At 40.1% G+C, this 20,309-nt stretch overlaps 1 protein-coding gene across 1 annotated transcript in view; it reads left to right on the forward strand.

Annotated features, from left to right (window-relative positions):
• Positions 1–20,309, forward strand: part of HMGCLL1 (3-hydroxy-3-methylglutaryl-CoA lyase like 1) — a 171,502-nt gene that overhangs the window by 142,715 nt on the left and 8,478 nt on the right. The gene's annotated exons all lie outside the window — the stretch shown is intronic.

Here is a 20,309-nt window from a genome sequence, read left to right on the forward strand (position 1 = left end):
CCTACTTCATCCAGGTCTTAGCTCAAATACTACTTTATTAGAACAATGAGCCTTGAAAGCATGTAGTAAATTAGCATCTCTTTCCTGTCCCTTGTTTTTCTGCATTATTCTTATCTTGTTATTTTACCCTTGTTTTTCTCCACCACCGTAATGCTGGGTCCATGAGAGCACAATATGTGTATGCATTATTTTCCACAACAGTATACTTTGAACCCAGAGCCGTGTAGAAACTCAACAAATACCTGTTGAATAATGGGATGAACAGTTACCACTACTGAGCAGTAGATGTTTTAAGTTTCCCAAGACAGAGACATAGTTATATAAGCTCTTAACACTAGTCAATAATTTTATGATATTGAATTTTATATAGAATATGAGGTCTATCCAAAAGGTATCCCTCCATGTAATATGAAAAATGGAGACACTTATTGAAGAAGATACAAGATACAATAAACATTGTGCATAGGACAATGACGTCTTAGTCCCCTTCAAAGTAGGCACCTTGGGACCTCGCATAGTTCTCCCAAACACCATCAGCTGCCCTGTTGTATTTTCCTGAATCGCAGTGATGATCTGTAATTTCTTACCTTAAAAAGATGATTTTAGTTTTGGGAAAAGCCAGAAGTCACAGAGTGCCAAATCTGGGCTGTAGGTGGGCTGAGTCACCTGGGTGATTTGATGTTTCCCCCCAAAACTCGGCACCAGATGATGCATAAGTGGGTGTGCCGTTGTGACGAAGCTTCCAGTCACTAGTTGTCCATATCTGCAGCTTTCTGAATCATCCAAATAGTTTCCACAGAGGAATACTCATGCTTAATGCAAAATCTGATGCAGATTTGTTGCTCTAATCATTCAGTCATTTTGAATGTGATGGCCACACAGTGCACATGCTCACTCAGTGGCATCTACTACCTCCACTGATTAGTACAGTGAAGTTGTCCTTGTTCATGAATGTCCATTCCAGTCCACTCTCCTTGGCTGCCAGCTTACATTGATGTCACACAAACCATGCTCATTATATTAACAATGGCTGGGCTTTTCCACACAGACCTTGTATATTGGGTGGCCTCTACAATAGGAATTTAATGAATATTTATTGTTTGGTTTGCTCAGAATAACACCTCTTTTTCTAAGAAACTGTTCCCCAACCAGTCCAAGTATATGGGTGTTTTTTATTGGTTTTCTATCTTTACCCAAAGATACTTTTTCATTGCTTTTAAAAGAGGAAAGGAGAGAGAGGAACATCAATACAAGAGAGAAGCATCAGTTGGTTTCCTCCCGTATGTGCCCAGACCAGGGATCCAACCCACAACCTTTTGTTAATAGGACAATGTACCAATTAATTGAGCCACACTGGCCAGGGTCACCCTTGTGGGTTTTGTTAGAGCCTATAAATCATAGCACTTTCCCCAATTTCCCATACCCAACACACACACTCCTCTGAGGTGTATGAGTGGAGTCATTGCCCCAGTGCTGGCCATCTTTGTACTCTAGTGCACTTGGCTTTAACAGCTGTTCCAGAGATGAACATGTGACTCCAGGTGGGTCAATAAAAATCCTTTGCCCAAGAATTCTCCAGTTTGCACACCTAAAAAGTATTTGATTTTCTTATATAAAACCCTGTGGCCTTTGTCATAGCAGACACCAAAGTATAAAACCAACACAGAGAAAAAACAAATGATGAGAGGAGGTGAGAAGTAAAGAAGGAAAACAACAAAAAGGAAAAAGGACTCATGGAAATGGACAACAGTGTGGTGATTGCCGAGGGGAGGGGTATAAGAGGACTAAATGTTAATGGAAGAAATACAGTAAGTATTAAATAAAAATAAAAAAATAAAATGTTTATCAACAAAAGAGAAGAAAACTAAAAAGAAAAAGAAAAGAGAGGAAGGAAGAGAAAGAAGGAAGGAGAGATGGAGGAAGAGAGAGGGAAACAGAGAGAGAGAAAAAAATAAGGAGAGGAGAGAGATAGAAAGAAAGACATGGAGGAAGGTGGGGAGAGGGAAAGAGCAAATAAGGGAAAGAACAAACCAGGGATCAGGTCTCTAGATCAGCTCCACTAAATTCTTTCACATTTTACTTAAGCAAACCAATTAATTTATGTTTTTATTGATGTTATTGTTTGTTGTTAAATAATTCAACCTAATCATCCTGATTAGTACAGGATGCAATAGAGTAGAATTGGTGGACAATAGCTCCAGTGGGAGTTTTTAGGATACACGTGGGGAAAAAATTCCCCATCACAAGACATTTTCTTTTTAAGAGTTTATTTATTCATTTTTAGAGAGGGGAAGGAACAGAGGAAACGAGAAACAGAAACATTGTGTGGTTGCCTCTTGAGTGCCCTCTATTGGGAACCTGGCCTGCAATCCAGGCATGTGCCCTGACTGGGAATCAAATCCGGGACCCTTTGGTTCACAGTCTGGCACTCAATCCACTGAGCCACACTAGCCAAGGCAAGACATTTAATTTTTTAATATTTTGTAATAATGATCAATAAATGCAAGAGAATAACCTTAAAATGGGATTCAGGGGAATCATCTTTTCAGGAACCTGAGCTAACAAGTTACAGTTATTTGTCTTTCTGGTAAAATAAATTGATATACAACAGAACTCAAATTTTTAGAAGAGGATGGAAAGTCTATTCCTTAATGTATCTTTAATTTTTTTCTGAATCTGCCTTTGACAAGAGCTAGGTAGAAATGAATTCAGTATTAAACTCAGTGAAGAGGTTGCTAGGAGTTGTCATAGTCCAGCCAGAAAGCAGAAGACATATAAGCAGTTGGATGTAGGGGATTATTTACACACGTTATGGGAGAACTATAACATTACACAGACGATGAGCAAGGGTCTGGACGGAGGCCGGGCAAACCAGGTGCCTAGGTGCAACATTTAGGAGGCGCTTAGGCGCAGGTGCTTGCTCTGTAGTAGCCAGTCTAAGAGTGAAGCCTCCTTAATTCTAGCCCCTCGGGTGCCTCACTGTTTAGAAGATTAGATACAGCAGGAAACCGCCACTGCAGAATCCATGAGGCCCCTTAACTGGATGAACAAGGGAAGGGGACAGGGGTCCTGGACCCCAGCATCCAGTCACCAGGAGGAGGCCAGACCCACGGTGGGCTGCTCCGTAGTCAAGAAGGCGTTGGGAGCCACAGAGGACAGAGGGCCTGCTGGAGACAGAGAGAAGGGGAAATATTCTGGCTCCTCCCCGTATCAGAGCCTTCTACCGACTGAACCTGCAGGAGTCCCGCTGACATTGGCGTTTGGGGAATGTAGCCTGAGGGATCGGTCCTCTGAGATAATGAGTGGGAAAGGGAATGGGCACGCAAGCCCTCCCAGAACAAACAGGCATTCGACTATGACAGAGCTGTGTTCTTTGTAACTCAGGTGTAGATGGAACTTTTCTGGTTGGGTTGTGAGAGCTGTAGAGACTTTCATTCTTGCCCGGATTAGATATTTGGCCATATCAATCTATTTTTCCCATAATTAATATTCTTGTCATTTCCCCCATATCCTCTATCTAATTTTTCTCCTCTGAATGTTATTTAGTCAGCAAGGAAATTAGCACTTGAATTAGACTAGATCTAAAGATTGATGTCTGCTTATCTTTTTATTGTTAACTAAGCTTGGTGTTGAATTTGGGGTAATTGGGAGTATTAAAGTAAAAAACAAACAAACAAACAAACAAAAAAAACTATGTTCCAGGTCATGTGGAAGCTTTTGTAAACTTAGTGGAATTTGGCAGCCTTGCCACAAATATCCAATATGTGTGGGTTTGGCACTCTTCAGGAGAATCTTCAACAAGTGCCTTTGTTAAACTATGTTTTATATGACTTTTTCTTGGCTATCAGCACTGGACATCATAGTCATGTGCCATCTGAAGGCTGATTGCATCTGCCTTCTCAAGAAATCGCCGTGGCTTTCCCTGCTCAGAATTTCCCTGTCATAGTTCAGATGCCCCGGAATAGACTTAAGCTCAGTAGCGTGTGGCTTCAAACTACAGTAGAAGAAGCCCTTAATGTTTTAATTTGATCGATGTTCATAACTTTATGACACAATGACATGTTATCGAGCAAACTGAATTCAACTCACATTTATAGAAAGCCTTAAGATTGGATAGCACCCTAGAGGCCAGCAAAATACAATAGCTTCACCCACTGTACAGCGATTTTTTTCCTACATAGATTTAGATTGTTTTTAATCCTTTTGGTGGCAAGGAAGTCATTATTTTTAGAGTTAACCTATCTAAGTTTGGGCAGCATTAGATGGCTAGAGAGTTATCCCTCATGATTAAGCCCTTCTGCCTCTCTCTGTTTTCCTCTGGAACCACCAGAGTCTGTCGACTTCCCTGACCACATAATCATCACTGTGTGACTACAGCTGTTCTCTGCTTCTGAGTTTGATTGAAGATAGATGCCCACCTGGCCTCAACCATTGATTGTATTATGTTTTTGGAAATGTTGGTTTGACCTTGTTTACTTTTTGCCTTAAACACTATTCTTGCAGGTACTTGGTTTGCTCTAAACCTGCTTCATCTCCTATATATTTAGCTGTAATTGTGCCTATTTTTCTCTTCCTCCCTTCTTTGAATAATTGGCTTCAACTGGAGAAAACCCCATTCTGATTTCATATATACCAAGCTTGCTTTCTCTCTTTTTTTCACGTTGTACTCATTGCTTAGAAAAGTTAACACCAGTGTGACTGTATCTTGTGAGATATTCAGATCAGTGGTGTGGTTCCAGAGCAGATAAGGTTCCTGGTAAGTTACTTAGAAATCAAGTTGAACTTCAGTTATTTGAGATGAACAGTAAGAATGTGAGTGATAATACTCATACAGTGATGCAATATCATATTTTAAACTCTATATACTTCAAGTATATGACAAAGTCCAGTTTAACAAATCCTCCAGTTTAAATGCCTCTAAATAAATATCTCCTAATAAATGGCTAAATATATAGGGTCTGGCACAAACAATCCCCCTCCTTTTTATTACAAAATCCTTTACTAAAAAATCGTAAGCATGTCATTGTATAACATAACAACATCACACTCAAGCACACCATGTAACACTTTAGGTGAAATGTTCAAATTAAAACTATAAATTGTTATACCCATATTATCACCCTACCAACCACACTCAAAGCAGGCATCACTCTTCCGGACCCTGTATGTCTTAATCAGCTTAGTCACTCCTCATTTTAAAAAGTGTCTCAAATTTTTCTGACCTTCTTTCCTCCTATTCCTAAGAGTGAGCGAAGTTTGAAGGGAGTTTAAGCATCATCCCGCCATTAGTCAAGGTTCCCTGGCCCGATGGCATTCTTAGTCCTCAGGGGTCTGGGATGGAGCTTCCCAGGCCGCTCAGCCTCTGTCCTTGCGAAGGTGTCCTAAGCAGGATCTGTGGTTATTGGCCCATACTCTGGTTCCTTCATGTCCACCAGGGCCCTTTCACCCTATTGGTGGAAAGAGGACACTGTTGTATGCTTTCTGTGACACGTGTGAGTGCCCTTTTGTCTTTGAAGTTGTCGAGTCCCACTTGCCAGGTACCTCACTTTGCCTTTGCTACCCTGGCATCTCAGCCAGCAAGACAGGAGTTTCTGAGTCTTGTATACAGCTCCAGTACACAGCTTTGGAAGCAGAACCGGTCTCTTCTGTTCTAGGGCTCCCCTAAACCTACGTAAAATTTCTATCACCCATTATCCCTGGCCACACCCCTATTACTCAGCAGGGAGGAGGAGCCTTGGACTCTTCTTAGAGACCCAGGTAGCACGTTATCATGTCTTTTAAAATTATTTTACTGCTCAATGGAAACCAATTCTTTGGATTATAAGAAGGCTTAACTATGAATTAGAGCATGCCCAAAGCCATGAAATCACCCCAGATGCTGATGAGCAAGAAGAAATGGGAATGTAATGAGAGATCAAAGACAAAAAAAAGAATGTTTGTTTCAAACTAAAGGGATGCTTTAAGAAACATCATGTGTTAACTGGAATGCTTTAAGGAACATCGTATGTTAACTATCCAGTTTTCTGTATTTATAATGATTTTTTTTTAAACTAAAAGATTTTACTTATTTTTAGAGAGGGGGGAAGAAGAAAGAGAGGGAGAGAAACATAAATGTCTGGTTGTCTCTCATGTGCCCTCTACTGGGGACTTAGCCCACAACCCAGGCATGTGCCCTGACTGGGAATTGAACTGGCAACCCTTTGGTTCACAGGCCGGCACTCGGTGCACTGAGCCACACTAACCAGGGCTATAATGATTTTTAATAAAGCAACTTCTGCCTTTCACTAGAGTTGATTCCAAATCCTATTCCAGGTAATAGATCACTCTCCACTTATTTGTTAAACTAGAAATCACAGCACTTTTATTAATACCCTTTTCTTCCATTATTCTTCATCAATTTAGACAATAGTTTACCTCATAAATTTATCTCAAATTTATTCCTTAAAATATAAGTTTTCCTTCTTCTGCATTTTAAATAATCACTGCAACACACTAACTTTCTAACTAGTATTTCTGTTTACGTATTTCCCAGTCTCCTTTTCATCTCAGTTATTGCTCCCTTGCTAACAAAATGTGAGCAAAACAAAATGCTGATGATGGAATGATTATTTACAAACTGCTAGTGGATCTTTATTTCCTAGAGAATAAAGCTCCAGCCCTATAAAGAGGTAGGCAAGGCCTTCACGGTCAGGATCTGTCCCTCACCCACACCCCAACTCTCCTTACAACAAAAATTGCATTAAAACCTCAATGTGTCCTTGGCCTGTTCATCCTGCGTCTTTTCTCCATGTTTCCTCTCTATACAACATTCAGTCCCCACTTTTCAACACCTTTCAAGGCCCAATTCAGAACCTAACTATTCATCCAACTTTCCCCCCTGCTTCTCCTTCCTTGTTCCACTACAAAATGTAGAAACCACATCACTGCTGTTTCTGAATAGTTTTGTTTATAATTTCTTACAGTAGCTGCCACATTCTACCTTGTATTATAGCTCGCTGAAGTTATGAATAGCTTCTCTGCCAGGTCATTAACCTAATGATGTATTTAGTTACTAATGTTTGTGTCAAGTGACAGTAGCCAACTGGAGCTACCTTAAGCAAAAAGGAGACTGTCACGAGAACCCCAGGACGTCTCATGGAAACCTGTTAGAGGCGGCACACAGACAAAGGGAGAGTAGAGATGTGGGACCCTTTACAAGTGATTCTGAATCGCAACTTTCACCACTGATCAAATATGTGACGTTATGTGTGATTGTATTAAACAACCGGTGACTCAGTTTCCTCACTTACAAAATGCGGATAATAATAATAGTACTTATTTCCTGGGATTAATGTGTGTTAAATGCATAGGGCACAGCTCTCATTAAATGTTACTTTAGAACAAAGGTGGGGAGGAGATCAGGGCTGGGCCTCAGGAAGGGCAGAAAGGCTGCCTGGAATTCAGGTGCCGTTTCTCTGATTCAGTCACGCTTCATTTCACCTTTTGCAGACGAGAAGTCATTGTTCCCCATGGCTCATAAAAATGGCTTGTCTATAGCCATATGCTGCGCATCTACCCTCCGAGAATGATGGACTCTGTCTCTGTTTCTGCTCCAAATTCTGGGGCAGGCCACAGTGACTGACCCAGTGCTGGTCCAACCAGCTGCAGCCAGGATTAATAAAAAGTCATTGAGCAAACAAACAAAAGAAACAAGTTTTCAGAAACCCATCTTTATCATAAGGCACTTCTAAAAGAAGGTGTAGGGAGCAGACAAAATAGTGATCCGCTGACATGTTTTATTTATTTTGGTATCCTTATTATGTAGTTCTGTGTCTCTAATTCAGTTGTGTCAAGTTAATTTATTATCCTGTGTAGACATACTTGTACTCTGGCCTTAGTATTGCGTGCATTATTTCTGCATGCATATCATCTATTTGATTATTTTTTTATTTAATTCTTGTTCAAGTACAGCTGTCTTATATTCCCAGCCCTGCCTGCCCCCCCGCCCTGTGTTTGATTATTTTAAAAGTATATGAACAGTAACTCACTATGTTCTATGCCATATACTGATGGTATATATCTCATCATTCTATATGAGATAGAATGATGTTCCTCACCTCATGAAGCTGATATATTCCTCGCTGCTTTAACATTTTCTTAATGCGTTCCTCCTATTATCACAAGCCCTCATTGGTTTGTAAGTGTTGCTAACACTGTTAAATCTTCGTCAGCACCACTGTGTTTTTAATTTTTTCTTTTAACAGTTTTTTTTGCTTATTAATCATTTAGTTATATTTTCACAATAGTAGGTAGGCCTCCCACTAACATCCACTTTGGGCCTGGAAATCACTTACCTCCTATCAGTGAAATTCCGGAGACATAAGGGCTAAGTTCTAGCTTCATCTCTACCACTCAAGAATTCTGTGGCTTTTGGTAACTCCCTAAAAGCTCTGGGGCTTTTAAGATCAATTAATCACATAAAGGATTTTGACTAAATTATCTGGTTGTAAAAATCTGATTTGCAGACATTTGTGAAAAATACACGACGACTTCCCCCTTGATATCGGCTTTTCTTTCTTCTACTCACCCCCATTACCATCATTTCCATCTGTCTGTCTTTCTAACACGTTTGAAGAGTATTGTGAGAGCACGTAAGGCTTGGTCCAAGGGGAGCAGGTGTCAGGGCGCTAGGAAGATGACTGGCTCTTTCCAGGACTCTCAGCAGAAGAGCTCAATGACTGGGTTTCTTAGAAGAATGAACATTTATTTCCTCAGAAGCTTAAGGGTTTCCTTGTTCCTTTAACATATATCTGTACCTCTTTCTGTCCTATTAATTTTTCTGTCTCAATTTTTTCTTCTGTGTGTGGCATCATTTCTTTACTCACTTAATTAGCTCTGTCCTTCATGGCTTCCAAGGTGTATCCCTCGCGTATCACCCACATGTCTTCATTCCCAGGCACCCACCCCGAGTTCTGCCCCAACTTTCTTCTTCATTTCGTCTCACATGCACGTCCTCTGTCTGTCTTTCTGCCTTTGTCTCTACCTGGCTTGTTCAAGCCAGGATTTGTTGGATGTTAAGTGCTAAGTATGGGATAAATGACTTCCTTGGAAGATTCTCATTGTATCCTCAACAAGCTTTACAGTCCGGGCGACAGGTAAAGTAACAATAGCAAGGTCACAGTTAACAAGTGTCAGCAGGTTCAAACAGAAGTCTGTCTCTTGAAACAGATCTCTTAAGCACTAGGCTATATGCTGTACATTTGCCTTTAAATTTATCGCCAGCTCTCCACTGTCCTGTCTCTGCTGAGACGGCCTGTTTCAAAATCTGTCCATGGCATAAGTCCAGTAGATTTGCTCAGCTCTAATTTCCCTTAACTACTTGCAAGCTTTTATTACTGTAAGAGTAAGTATTTAGAGAAACTTTCGCCACCCTGACCTGTGACATTGAACTTCCTCCTTAAACTTGTCTCTTTCACAAACTCGCCTTCCTTATCCTACTTCCAAACCATGGTGGCACCAAACACCAGCACTTGACTCTGCTATTTCATTCTAGACAAGTTTCTTCAGAGAATTCATAAATGAAATACATCAAGATAAAATTTGTTTTTCTTATTTTAATTGCTATAAGACATAACTGACTGCCCGAAGCAAAAAGAGAGACCATGTAGTGTGGGTTTATAAAGGTAAGAGGAAAAGGAGGGAAACAACAGGACAAAGGATGGAAGGAACGAAGTGAGAATGTACTGCTGTAAGTTCCTACACACGGCATAGATGTCTGAAGGTAGACTGTTATTAAAGGTGTACATTGTAAACAATAGACTAACTTAATTTAAAGAAGAGGCAGAAACTTTAAGTCAGTAGAAGAGAAAAATGGAATCATAAAAAATATTAACAAATGAGAAAATAGGAAAAGGGAAAACAGAACAAATAATAGAATAGAAAAGAGCAGTGTCAGATTTTAGTCCAATCATATCAGTGAGTATATCGGTTCCAATGGGCTGTGCTGGTATAACAGTGCACCCCAAAGTAAATAATGCCTCCAACCTGTGGGGGTTTGTTCTTCACTCATTAGATAGTCCACTGCACACAGGCCTGTGGGTGAGCGGCTTTCTCCAGGGAGTCCTCCAGGGACCCGGCTTCCTTTGGTTTTTCGGCTCACCATTTGCTAAGGCCTCAGTGTCATCTGCATTTGACTCTTAACAGGGAAGAAGACACAGTTTTTGGAAAGACTTGTAGAAATGGCCTGCATGGGTTTGCTCACAGTTGCTAACCTACAGTCACATAGCCACACCTGACCACAAGGTCAGCTCGGTCAGGCCAGCTGGCTAAGTCCGGGAAGAAGAACCAGATTTCTGGCGCAAAACCACAGATGAGCAGTTAAATCAGAAGGTTAGAGATTTTCAAACTTTATTATCCATAAAATTCATCTTGGACTTTAGAACAATGCATACACTTTAGCTTTAGAAGGAAAAAATCAGATTTGGGGAAAGAACACAGAACTTTGCATTTTAAATGAGAACTTCAAGTTACCCTGCTACTTGGATGGTCTCCCTCTGGGAAGAGCCACACGGGCAGGAGGGGCCGCCCCAGCCACTGGAGCAGAGCGCATGGACACCTCAGGTGTTTCCTGAACAGCTTCATCTGGTGCCAGTCAAGTGTGTTCTGGGGATCAGCGTTTTCAGCATAATGTGGGAGTCGTTAGAAATATGGAAGCTCAGGCCCCACCTCAGACATAGTAAGTAAAATCTCATGCTTTAAAGTTTCAGGACAACTGGCCCAAATATTTTGTGCCAGCAGATTAGAGAGAATGGATGGGTATTGAAGAAGTGTAGGGGCAACATACACTCAAGAACAGACAAAAGGAGGTGATTCGGAGAGGAATCGCCTGCAGAATTCCAGTCAAATCCAGGGAGTGAGAAAATAGAGTAAGACCAGCCGGTCTACTTTGGGAGGTATTTTAGCAGTGTAAAAAGGGAATAATTGGGGAAGAAGAGGGCACATTTTAAAATAAGGTTCATTTGTCCTAATTACATGACTGTATATGTGTATATTATGTAAAATGGATTTTAAAAATCTTGAGACAAATAAATTCCGCCAAATAGTATTCTGCCTTTTAATTTTCCATTTTCTTATAATCATTTTTCATACCATTAAAATTCTTTGAAAATATTTAATTGCTTCATTATAGTGTATCTCGCATAATTTGTTAACTATTTCCCTCTTGTTGATCATTTACCTTTCAGGCTTTTTCCACTGTTGTAAATAATACTACAAAGAATGTACATCCTCAAAAAACCCCTATATGAACATTTCTGGCTGTTTTCTCAGGTCATTTCCTAGAAATACTATCACTGGGATAACCACCATTCACTTCTCGATAACGTTGTTAAGTTGAATGGAAACTTTTCAGAAAGTTGAAGACTCACAAGAAAATGAAGCCTTTGATTTGTCAGTGCTCTCTTCCTAACTCACATCCTGCCTCCTGAGGCTTTTACGTGGATCAAATGAAATGATCCATGTTTAGTAATGTGTCTGGCATGTAGCCAGTGTTTATTAAATGTTAACTGATAATATTGTGCAGTAGCCCAAAGTTGTTAACTTGGGTTTGCATTCTTCCTCTGTCTGAAGCAGGAAATACCACTTGCCTTCTCCAAGTCTCAGTTGCCTCATCAGTAAAGTAGGCATGTATTACTACTCACTTTACCATGATTTTTATGGGGTTTTATATAAGGGAAACATATGGTATAAATCCTGTGACAAAATAAGCATTTAATAAATGTTTGCCAGTAGTATTCATTATCTTCTCAGTTTTACTAGAATTGAGAATCTCCGTTGTATGTTCATTTCAGCTTTCTTACCCCCCCATCTGTGTACACACTCCCATCACTATCTCAGTTTGAAATACGCAAAATGAAGCTAAGACTATCTCACTGGATGTAGTAAGCCGAGGAGAGATGAAGTATAGAGGAAAACCTTTCCAAGATGAGAGCTATTATATGAAAGCGTTACTAATCATTCACCCTTAGTTTCGTTTCCCCCCCACAGTAATCTAGATGCCATCATTATTTACATACCAATTTTGGTATGCAGTAATACTTCAGTTTATTAAAACACTGGCCCTTACTCATGTATGCTAACTGTTCATTATCTGTGGCTTATGTAGCATCTTATTTTCCCAGCGCACATAAATAGCAAGTAGGGTTCATTCTCAGCTGGTAACTCAATGTACAATAACTGATTGAGAAGCATCTTGAGGCAAGATCAGAGCTTCCTGGACAGAGTGCTGTCACCCATTACTGGTATCTGGTCCAGCCACTGGGAAAGTACTTCATATAAGGATAACTGCACTCTCTGTTGGGGGCATATGGACTCTGAGGAACAAGTGGTAGAGAAAAATATTAGAAAATATGCATATTTTAATATTTTATGCACGAATATTTGCCCTTTTCCCCCAAAGTAACTAAAATCCAAAATGAAATTTTGCCCTGACTGGTGTGGCTCAGTTTGTTGGGCATATTATCCTGTGAAGCTAAAGGTCGCTGGTTCGCTTCCCAGTCAGTTCATGTGCCTGGGTTGTGGGTTCAGTCCCTGGTCAGTGTGCATGTGTGCAAGAAGCAGCTGATTGATGTGTCTCTTCCTCTTTCTCCCTCCCTTTCCCTCTCTATAAAGATAAATAAAACCTTTAAACGTTAAAAAATGAATACCTTCTACTCTCAGCAAAAATTTTATTTAAAATTAAATCTAACATTGCAGACTTTTAAATAAAAATTTGATCTTCAAGGGTAAAAAAAGTAGATGTGGTTTCAAAAGATAGCATTACCAAAGTTTCATGTTCCTTGAGATTTTGGTGTCCTTGGTACCCAAATTTTTTATCTCATTAAATATTTTTCAATCCTGAATATATGGAAGATTATAAATTTTGCAAGATGATATTTTTTACTCCTCTTATTGTATTTCTCAGTTTTGTTTGGGAAATTCCAAGATCTGACAACATCAAGAAAAAGTCAAGATGGTACTTTTAGTCAGCTTGGCAGCCTGGTCTGGGCATCTCAGCACTGTGCAACATTAATGAATGCTCCTCAGAACTCGTTTTGGGTTGTCCTGCAGAGCAGTGTGTTCATAATCTATCTATAGCCATTTTTTTTTATTTTCTAGAAAAAGCAGCCACTAGTATTTGATCTGCTTCCCTCAGTGCGTAGTCTAAGCACGTGTCTGGAGAGCTCGAGCAGACAGAGTGCTGACGGACCCACCCGGGTTAATGTGCCCGGTGACTTGGCTAATAGCTTTCACCATGAACTTTGAGGAAAGTGGGAGCCAAGGACACCTCAGTCCTTGAGTTCATTTTGTTTTAGGGATAATTAGTTCCCTGAGCTCTAAAGAGAATTGTTTCTCATTTGATAATAGTGAGCTACTTCTCAGTAGCTTTGACAGACACACTATCTAGTACTTTTAATTTCTAATGCTTAGCTTCTTGAGGTACAGGATGTTGTATTCCAGAAATCCCTGGGACATGGAACTGGCTTCATAAACAAGTTCAAGTTAAAGGAAGAATAAAAATATATCCTGGATATACTGAACCACTATTTGTGTTATATACCATTTGTAAATGTGTTCTTGGTTTAAAGGAAATACCTATTTGAATTACACAAAGCTGTTTATTTACATGTTTACCACTTTCTTGTGCTGCAACGCAATGGAGCTGTCAATGTGTGACTTTGGGTGGATTTTGGAGCTACACTGCCCCCATGTGGTTAGTCTTCTAAAGACGTTCTTTCCATCAAAAAGCAAAGGCTTTGTTTGTTTTTGCATATTTCATGGCACAAAACACTGCTTGTGCTTGTGTGATCACACACACACACCAGGAACCTGAAGCCTGAAACTAGCGACTTGTGTTGGAGCACTGAGAAAGGGAATGTCTTTCTAGGAATAATTTTTTAAATGCAGATAATCTCTTGTATGAGTATATCAGCTAGGTGGCCCATAGATTATCGTTAAAAATATATAGTACAGTACATGTAGCAACTTTTAATTTAATACCTTGATTTCAGAAATGAAGTATAAGTGTGTTCCCTGTTTGCTATGCAGAACTGAAAAGCATAAATGTTTTTTTTTCTTGCCCTGTTAAGAACTTGTTTACATATTACCTGTCATATCTAATAGTTTAGGGAAATAGATGTAAAGAACACATATAGTAAAATCAAATTTTTAAATTCATTATATGGGTATTATTATACATTGAGAAGACCTTTACCTCTGGGTAACAGAATTGCATATTTAATGAGGACAGAATTTAGGGGACATTTCATGAAAAGAAATATTTTTAAAGTACTAGGGGTTTTTTTGAGAAACTTTCAAAGGAACTAATATCTTAATATTCTCCTTCACCGGTAATGTGAACTCTTAAATTTGCTTCTTTAAACTTTAAATCCACATATTGCTATTATAATTGATTGAATTAATTTGCTCAGGGTTTACTGAAAGACAATCCGTGTCTAGAGCTAATCTGATACCAGAAGAGAGAAAAGACTGATTTACAGGTAGCTTTCACCCAGACTATTACCGCCATTACCAGACGTGCAGACAAGCCCTGAAGGCTTAAATGCTGGAATGATTGATTAAATGCATGTAATGAAATTAAGAAATTCAGAGTCTTGGTTTTATTTTCACTTATTTACTATCATTCTACAGCGGGTTAAAGTTTGCAGAAACTTTATTTTCTTCTACTTAAATGTACAGTAATTAACATTCATATTGGAGATATTGGAAAACAAAGACAAACAGAATGAAAAGAAATCACCTATAATCATACAACCCAGTGATCACCACTGTGAGCATTTGGTTTGCCACCAAATCCTACTGTTTTGTTTGTTGTTTTTGTTTGTTTGGAAAATGTGATCCTGATTCCATCCACCATTATAGCATTCTCTAACCTGTCTTTCCCTTAGCTATGCATTTAAATAGAATTTATCATTCCATTTTGTATCTACACCATAATTAATTTAAATTATATCACATTATAGGCATTTCAGTGCTTTCAAATTTTTATTCTTATAAAATGCACTTTGATGAATAGATGTGTGTGAGTGGTGTGTTTCACGTGCAACACATATACATTCCAAATATATACATTATATATTAATCTAATTACAGGCATGAACAAAAGTAAGTTTAGAGTTGGAAAATAATACAATAACAAATAAAGTACAAGAATAAACTGTGTTTTATGTACTCACAACTGTAAATCTACTTTTGCCCACCCCAGTATTTACTTAGGATCTGTGGACTATTTCCTGGGAGGATTTTTTGGATAAGAATTACTGGAATGATGAATATGGGCAATTAAGACTAACTGCTGATTACTCACCAGAAAAAAATTACAGTTTTCCTACCAGTTTAAGTTTTCCTGTTTACCTAAAGTTTCAGCAACACTGCTTTTCTTGTCATTGGTATTTGTCAAAGTCTAACGCACACAAGAAAACTGGCCAAATCATAAGCTCACTCTTGTGAGAATTTTCACAAACTGATATTGGTGGAGCCAACCCTCGTTCACGTAGTGGAGTGCTGTCTGCCCCTGGGAAGCTCTGCCTGTGCCCATTTTTATTTACATTTCAAAGGTTAACTCTTATCTGAACTTATAATAGCACTAATATCTACACGAAAACTCACCTAACTTGGATCATCATGTATGTCCTCTTTCGCTCCTGACGTCTTTCATACAACCTTGTTTTTGTTTGATTTGTCCATATTGTTAAAATTGTAGGTCTTTTTTAGTATTCTGTTGTTCTACACCATTTCATTGCTAATAATCTTTTTCAAACTGAAAGTGTAAAATAATGTTTTAGTTCCAACCTACGGTTGTTACTTATGTTTGCTGTATGTTGGCATTGGTTATTTATTATTCCTCTCTGACTCCAGTTACTTTTACTAGGTTGGCCAAAAAGTACATCATGTTTTTTCTGTAAAATAAAAGACACATTTTCCATTTCCACCAATGACTATTGATTTGGATATTTTGAGTATGTCAACAATCTCTTGCTGCTGGCTTTTAGTGCGTAGAGGTCAGGGGTACTGCTAAACGTATCTCAATGTGTGAGACAGCCCCACAGCAAATAATTATTTGGCCAAAATGTAAACAGTGCCGAGAAACTTTGCAAACCACTTTCAAGAAGTTTGAATCAGTCACAGCACCTTCTCCATATACTGCAGAAATCTTTTATGTTTCAGTTGCATTTTTACCCTTCTAGAAATAATAAAACATAATGTGCCAGAAAAGTTGCATATCTTCTTCCATCTTTAATATGAAAATGGCTGCACAAAAATTTACCAATTTGAGATTTTTTAATGCATGCTGCTATGGCAGCTGTCACAAGACAATCGAACAAAAAATTGTTTCAAATGAAGTGGAACACGAGTAAACACTACGAGAGGCATCGCAGGAAAAAAACGCAATGGACTTTTTAACCAACCCAATACTATGACTAGTCTTTTCACAGTAGCCACGCAGCAGAACACATTAGCCTTTAGTTACAAAGTAAGAGTGACTATTGCTTTTTCTCTGTCTCCCAAAAGGGCAGTAACACTGTGCTCTTTTGATGAGGCAACAAGTGTGCCTTCTGTAGCTCTGTGGTCGCAGGGCCTTCATCCCCAGCAGTGGGAAAAGGAACAAGGTCTGTGGTTCTAGCCCTCACGGTGGGCTGGATAAAGCCACCTTTCCCCTGTCATGCTGGTCGTGCTGACCTTTGCTACCTGGTAGTTTTGGGGGTCTTCTTTCAAAATTGCTTTCCTTGAAAAATCAAACAGGCAACTCTTTGTTGCCCCGGGGTACAGAGCTTCTCTAAAATTAAAGCTGGGTCAGACCCAGGATTGATAAAGGACAAGATGGATGAGAACCTCTGCCTCAGGGGTTCCCACACCTAGTTACACAAAAGAATAGCAAGAGGGAACTTCCCAGAAATGCCAGGGTCTGACCTCATTCCCAGAAAGAAACTGTGATTTCATTGGTTTGGCAGAAGTTTGGGATTAAGTTTTGAAAGGTCCTGTGGTGATGCTAATGGGTAGCCAGGACTGAGGACCACTAAACTTCTGTCTGCAGGAAGGACTGATTAAATTCTACCGAACTGCTAGACTTTAGCCTGTAAGCAGAAATCCCGTGCCTGTTTGATGTCATGGCCGACTTCCAGAGATGAGCCAGCCTCCTAACACTTGCCTTTCCCAACTACCGGGCAATACAGAGATTTCACTTCGGGAGCCTGATTTCTTATAATACTTCTTGCTTTGATTCATAGCAAATTAGACAGATTGCTCTACACGGGCCAGTCCTGTGGCTGCTCACTTGTTAACACCTAACTATGACTGAGCTTGTCAGATTATATTTCAGAGGTTGTGGTAATGGAAGAAGAGCTACTGAGACCTCCCCATGAGGAGTATAATCAGGAGAAATGAAGGTGCAAAAGCAAATACATTAGATTTGTAAACTTGCTTTAGGTCCCAAAGACATCCAGGGCTTTTGGACTCTGGTTCTGTCCTGTTGGCCTTAGTAAACATCCTCCTAAGTCTCCCAAGGAGAATCTAGGAGAGTGGTTTAAAAAGCAGGACCCCTTTGCCGTGTCACAGGCACACAGGAGCCAACAGAAAGCCCTTCCCATGGCCAAATCTCAAACAACTTGAGCAGTACGAAGTGCAAGGTAATACTGGATTATACCCAGAGTGAAAAATAAATACCTATGTGTTACTAAGTAAATACAATACCAGGAGGATAGACAAATCTCCCATATAGGACAATTCCAAATAATTTATGTAGATATTTTCCACTCCTTGAGTGTGAACTGTGTGTAGTGACTTTTCCCCCAGAGAGTACTGAATGGAAGGGGGAGTGGGGCTCTCCGGGACAGAAACCCGACAGACACTGCCTCAGCCAGGGGACAAAGGCTCATATCAGCCATAAACTGTTTTGACACTATGTGTCTGTTTGGGGTACTGAATTCATTTCCAGTGGGAGTAGGGCGAGGTTCCCCACCCAAACCAATTCCATAGACAACTCCTGGAGTCCTGCCGTTCAACTTAGTTCTGATGCTATTGACCCAGAGTTAGAATCAGATTCACAGCTTAAACATTCAGCCCCACAAGCCTGCATTTCCCACCTTCAGATGTCAGTTGCAAGCCCACGGTATCATCTGTGCTTTTAACTGACCAGGTTCAGATCAGAGCTTCTTCAGAGAGTCCCGTCCTTAAACTTCAGATGCCTGTTGTAAGGCCAAGTTGTTCCCTGTATTTCTGTGGGACTTTCTATAAATCAGAGGCTCCCACAACCTGTTCCTTGGGTTCAGTAACTTGCTAGAATGACTTATAAAACGCAGAAATATTTCACTTACTAGAACACCAGTCTATTATAAAAAGACATATTAAGACTGAGGAGCAGCCGGACGGAAGAGATGCACAGGACAAGCTGTGGGGCAGGTGCACAGACTCCTCCACGCGCCCTGCAAGCTCACTGCTCTCCCAGGACCTGCACGTGTTCGCCAACCCAGAAGCTCTCCGAACCCTGTCCTTTTGAGCTTTCATGGAGACTCAATGTTATTATATTGTTATGTAATAACAATGATTTAATCAATCATTGTTGATTGATTAAAGCTTAGGCAATTAGTTCAACCTCCAGCCTCTCTTTACCTAGAAGGTTGGGACTGAAAGTTCCAAGCTTTAAACAGAGGTGACTCCTCTGACAACAACCAGCCCCCCAGCCTCATTAGCATAGCAGAAGAATCCTTATAACTGCCATCACTTAGGAAATGCCAACGGTTTTAGGTGCTCTGGGCCAGGGACTTGGAAGATCAAATGTGAGAAATATCCTTTGGTCACCTGAACGACCAAATGTTTTTTATACAACATATTATCACTGTACTCTGGTGTGAGGAAATAAGAATCACCTCTGCCATTTCCTCACAAAACTGCAGACCTCCCATCAAACCATGAGAAAAAATCAGACGAACTCACGCTGAAGGCCACTGTACAAAATGTGTGACAAGTACTAGTGCTCAAAACTGTCAAAGTCAGCGAAGAGGAAGCAAGTCTGAGGAACTGTCACAATGCAGTGTCGCCGAAGGAGAGAAGAGCACTAACTGCAATGTGGGATCCTGAATGGGTTCCGGGAACAGAAAAAGGGTATAAAGTTAAACATGAAGAAAGTCTGAATAATACATAGACTTCAGTTAGTAATAACATGTTGCCATTTGTTCATTAGTTATGACAACTATACCTTGAAGGTGTTAACAATAGGGCAACTTAGTGCAGAATACATGGGAATATGCTTTACTATCTTCACAAATTTTCTGAAAATCTAAAACAATTCTAAACAAAAGTTTATTGATAAAGGAAAGAAAAAAAAGCCAGAGTGATCCCCAGAGCAGCGGTGAGAGCAGCATCTGGGATTTTGTTAAAAATTCCAGTTCTCGGGTTTCAGTCAAGACCTCCTGAATCAGACACTCTGGGGACCCGGCATTCTGGGGATGTGGATTCCGATTCTGTGAGCGGGAGCAAGTTGGACCACAGCTCTGCTTTCAGGTGCTTCTCATGGTATATGAGGTCATGTTACGTTTTCTTTAATGTCCTGGAGTGAATCAGATACAGCCTCCCGGTAGCTTTCCATTACCCAGTTACCATCTTTCACAAAGGAATGATTTGTCTGCTTCTCTCCTTCAATTATCCAAACGACCTCCAGGGCCTTTCAGGCCCTGTTGTGCTCACCTCTTCCAGAACACACAGATCCCCGCCACCTTTGCTGGCTCCAAGCAGATAACATGGCCTAACTCCAGTGTCTTCAGAGGCCACAGATCATAACAGAATGTGAATTCCCTGGGGGCACAGGTGACCTATAACAAAATATGTGATCCCGCTCACTTGAGTTTCTTCATCTGTGGTTCAGGGTTAACAGAAGAGTACCTACCTCGTGGATTTTTGTGCAGATTGTGAGTTCATGCATGTGCATCAGTGTTAAGAACAATAACCAGACTTCATAGATGCGAGCCGATGCTATTACTAGTCGTAGATGTCTTGCCTCTTAGGTATTTCCTCACCTCTCCCAAAGCAGCAGGGTTTTGTGTGTGCAATAATGGCTCTGTAAACATTGGGTAAGTTGAGCCCATGCAAACCCTATTTCAGACACAGCAAGGCACTACCACCAGTCTTCTGAGGCACCTTGGTTTTGACTTGGTATGTTAGAACTACTTCCTGTTGTTGTATAATGCTTTGGGGCTAAAGTTTGGGTTTTGGCTGATGAATATGTACAATCTAGGTGTGAATTAATCTTGCTCCCAGCTTCAGCCCCTACCCTCCCC

Source organism: Sturnira hondurensis, unplaced genomic scaffold (genome assembly GCF_014824575.4).
Source record: "Sturnira hondurensis isolate 20B ecotype Veracruz unplaced genomic scaffold, ASM1482457v3 Scaffold0008908, whole genome shotgun sequence".
In the NCBI taxonomy this organism is placed as follows: Eukaryota; Metazoa; Chordata; class Mammalia; order Chiroptera; family Phyllostomidae; genus Sturnira; species Sturnira hondurensis.